Consider the following 4,496-nt stretch of genomic DNA (forward strand, 5'->3'; position numbering starts at 1 on the left):
TTAATAAAAGTTCTATGTTTTATATATAGGCTAAAGTGAGTTTGACGTTGTATTTTGTTGTTGCATTCAAGCAATTGACGCCTAACTGCTGCTAATTCTAAAGTGAAAGTAAAATGTGCACGGTGCTTTTAAGCTATTTAAAAGCGAAGGAAAAGAGGGAAAATTCAATTGAACAATTGCTTTACTCTGAATTGCCACTATTTGAAAGTGAAAGTAAAATGCGCACGCTGCTTTAACAAGCTATTTAAAAGCAAGGAAAAGAGGGAACGCCCCCGCCCCGCGGTGATACCGGTATAACCGGTGTTGTCACACGTCGATTAACCGGTGAGAAAATTTCCTCACCGTCACAACCCTACATCATAAATCATATAATAACTCGCCATTAAAGTAGGCAAGAATTTCAATTTCTGCCTATTTTCTAAATGCATGTTATTGATATTTCTGCAAATTATTCATCTGTGCATTTTTTTTGCCTTCGTCATTTTTAATCTAAGTTTAATCTTGAATCAAAGTTCGAATTTCGAATTTCCAGTCTGGTGACACATTCTCCTGTAATTTAATTTGCTTAAACTCTGCCCCTTTCTCACAATCCACAATCCACTCACATTCAGATCCACCTCTTTTGAGAGCCACGCCCACTTATCAACATCCAATCAACGACCGGTAGATAGAACCAAGTCCCCCGCCATACATTTTTTTTTCTTTTCCAATAGCTTGTTTGAAATTCAGATGGAGGGCAGGAAGTGAAAAGCAGAATGGATGAGATGGAGGAAAGTCTGTACTTTACTGGTTTAGACACTTACAAGAGAAAGGTATAAACAGAAAATCACAACATATGTTGGACGTGATCCTTATGTTATGAAGAGGAGTGAGAGGAGTGATAAGTTGAAATACTTGCCTGCCATCGAGGCGGTTGGATATAGGCTAAGCAACTAACCCTGCTAACCCTGATGCTATTTCCCGTGGATCCCGCATTTATATGAAGGATGCGGGATATATGTCACATATATGTGGCCGTTGGTCCTGTTAGCAGCATGTAAAACAAAACTTTTATTCAAATTCTGAGCTGATTATAGCATAGAAAGCGAGCAAATAGCGCTTCCATATAATCAATAAAAAGCTGCCACTCACTTCAATTTATCTCAATCTCACAATGTTCCGTTATAATCAATGAAGCTCTCTAAACTGCACATATACATATGTGACCCTGGAGCACAAAAGCAGTCTTAAGTCGCTGGGGTATATTTGTAGCAATAGCCAAATATACATTGAATGGATCAAAATTATCGATTTTTCTTTTATGCCAAAAATCATTAGGATATTAAGTAAAGATCATATTCCATGATATTTTGCTAATTTCTTACTGTAAATATATCAAAACTTAATTTTTGATTAGTAATATGCATTGCTAAGAACTTCATTTGGACAACTTTAAAGATGATTTTCTCAATATTTTTATTTTTTTGCACCCTCAGATTCAAGATTTTCGAATAGTTGTATCTCGGCCAAATATTGTCCTATCCTAACAAACCCTACATCAATAGAAAGCTAATTTATTCAGCTTTGAGATGATTTATAAATCATCATAATCAAAATTATGACTGGTTTTGTGGTCCAGGGTCACATATCTTATTTACATTCTTGACTATGTGTGGCATTTAGCATTGAGTGAATTCTGACTGTCTCATGCTGAATGCGAGAGAGTTGGCAGCCCTGTATCTATTTATACATTTCTTTATTAATATCGTAATATATTATTATATCTTATATTAACCATTTGCACACACGAGCATTATCCGACTCTGCTCCTCCCAACCGCAGACGCAGGTTTACAAGTTTTCTTGCATTTTACTGTCAGTTTCTTGCCTTTTCCCTCCCTTACGAACAACAGATTTCCGTACACGACACAAGCTCCTTGTGGTTTCTCGGTACCCTACATCATAAATCATATAATAACTCGCCATTAAAGTAGGCAAGAATTTCAATTTCTGCCTATTTTCTAAATGCATGTTATTGATATTTCTGCAAATTATTCATCTGTGCATTTTTTTTGCCTTCGTCATTTTTAATCTAAGTTTAATCTTGAATCAAAGTTCGAATTTCCAGACTTCTCTCTGGTGACACATTCTCCTGTAATTTAATTTGCTTAAACTCTGCCCCTTTCTCACAATCCACTGTCAGCTCACATTCAGATCCACCTCTTTTGAGAGCCACGCCCACTTATCAACATCCAATCAACGACCGGTAGATAGAACCAAGTCCCCCGCCATACATTTTTTTTTCTTTTCCAATAGCTTGTTTGAAATTCAGATGGAGGGCAGGAAGTGAAAAGCAGAATGGATGAGATGGAGGAAAGTCTGTACTTTACTGGTTTAGACACTTACAAGAGAAAGGTATAAACAGAAAATCACAACATATGTTGGACGTGATCCTTATGTTATGAAGAGGAGTGATTTTTCATCTAAGTTGAAATACTTGCCTGCCATCGAGGCGGTTGGATATAGGCTAAGCAACTAACCCTGATTGCAAACAAGCTATTTCCCGTGGATCCCGCATTTATATGAAGGATGCGGGATATATGTCACATATATGTGGCCGTTGGTCCTGTTAGCAGCATGTAAAACAAAACTTTTATTCAAATTCTGAGCTGATTATAGCATAGAAAGCGAGCAAATAGCGCTTCCATATAATCAATAAAAAGCTGCCACTCACTTCAATTTATCTCAATCTCACAATGTTCCGTTATAATCAATGAAGCTCTCTAAACTGCACATATACATATGTGACCCTGGAGCACAAAAGCAGTCTTAAGTCGCTGGGGTATATTTGTAGCAATAGCCAAATATACATTGTATGGGTCAAAATGATTGATTTTTCTTTTATGCCAAAAATCATTAGGATATTAAGTAAAGATCATATTCCATGATATTTTGCTAATTTCTTACTGTAAATATATCAAAACTTAATTTTTGATTAGTAATATGCATTGCTAAGAACTTCATTTGGACAACTTTAAAGATGATTTTCTCAATATTTTTATTTTTTTGCACCCTCAGATTCAAGATTTTCGAATAGTTGTATCTCGGCCAAATATTGTCCTATCCTAACAAACCCTACATCAATAGAAAGCTAATTTATTCAGCTTTGAGATGATTTATAAATCATCATAATCAAAATTATGACTGGTTTTGTGGTCCAGGGTCACATATCTTATTTACATTCTTGACTATGTGTGGCATTTAGCATTGAGTGAATTCTGACTGTCTCATGCTGAATGCGAGAGAGTTGGCAGCCCTGTATCTATTTATACATTTCTTTATTAATATCGTAATATATTATTATATCTTATATTAACCATTTGCACACACGAGCATTATCCGACTCTGCTCCTCCCGACCGCAGACGCAGGTTTACAAGTTTTCTTGCATTTTACTGTCAATTTCTTGCCTTTTCCCCCCCTTACGAACAACAGATTTCCGTACACGACACAAGCTCCTTGTGGTTTCTCGGTTTGACCGATTTGAGCATCCATAAACAACGTATAATCCATTCGCTCGGATGCATTCCACAATATGGATGAAAAGATATGTCACTACTTCTGGTTCATCGTGGCTTTAAATATGCTTTGATTTGCCGAGTTTTTCAAACAGCATTTAATTTTACTTGTTAACTTGTCACGGTTCACCTGGTTAGGACAAAAATCAAGATCTAGTTTACTTCTAAGCACTAAAAAAAATATCTTATACAAACAATATCTGAAACAGAACTGATTATTTTTTTAATATTTGATGCCACTCTCCTGGAAGTGTTTAGAAATGTTTACTGCATCCACCAGGTACCTTGTAAAACCACTGTTTTGCAGTGGACTGATATAAACTTGTTCACCTTGATCAGGAAGTAGCGTGACGGTTTAATCAGGTTCGGTTATGACAGTCAAGTCAATGAAACTCTCAAAGATGATTAAATGTTCCTAATGTTATACTCGATCTGTAAATAAAGATAATGGTTTTGCATAAAAGGAATTTATCTTGCTGGAGTTTCGTGCTGTTTCTAAATCGTGTAAATTTCTACCGGATATCTGGTTGGATCACAAGACTGGAGTAGAGATCACTATGAATTGCTCTTCACGAGCACAGTAACTGAAATTTAAAACCATTAAAAGAAAAGGCTCAATAAACTATTTAATACACTACGCATCAATATCTCTTCACTTTGTGCTTTGAACTTCTCTATGCGGAGCACTGCGCGGTGTGACTCCGTGTTGCTTCAAGCGTAGTTTCAGCCTCAGATGTCACGCCCACGGACCGTTGGCTAAACGTCTGATGCATATATGGCACACAAAAGTGGAAACACTTCAGGAGTTTCGAAGTCATCGTCGGATTGGTTGAATTATACATGATTTCCGGTAGACGTGGGTGTCGCGTTCTTTAACGTTCCACCTTGAAACAAAGATGCCGTGACTCCAAACCCCCACACGAAAGAAGAAAGCCATCGTG

The sequence above is a fragment of the Sinocyclocheilus anshuiensis genome, unplaced genomic scaffold (genome assembly GCF_001515605.1).
Source record: "Sinocyclocheilus anshuiensis isolate Anshui unplaced genomic scaffold, SAMN03320099.WGS_v1.1 scaffold458, whole genome shotgun sequence".
Lineage (NCBI taxonomy): Eukaryota > Metazoa > Chordata > Actinopteri > Cypriniformes > Cyprinidae > Sinocyclocheilus > Sinocyclocheilus anshuiensis.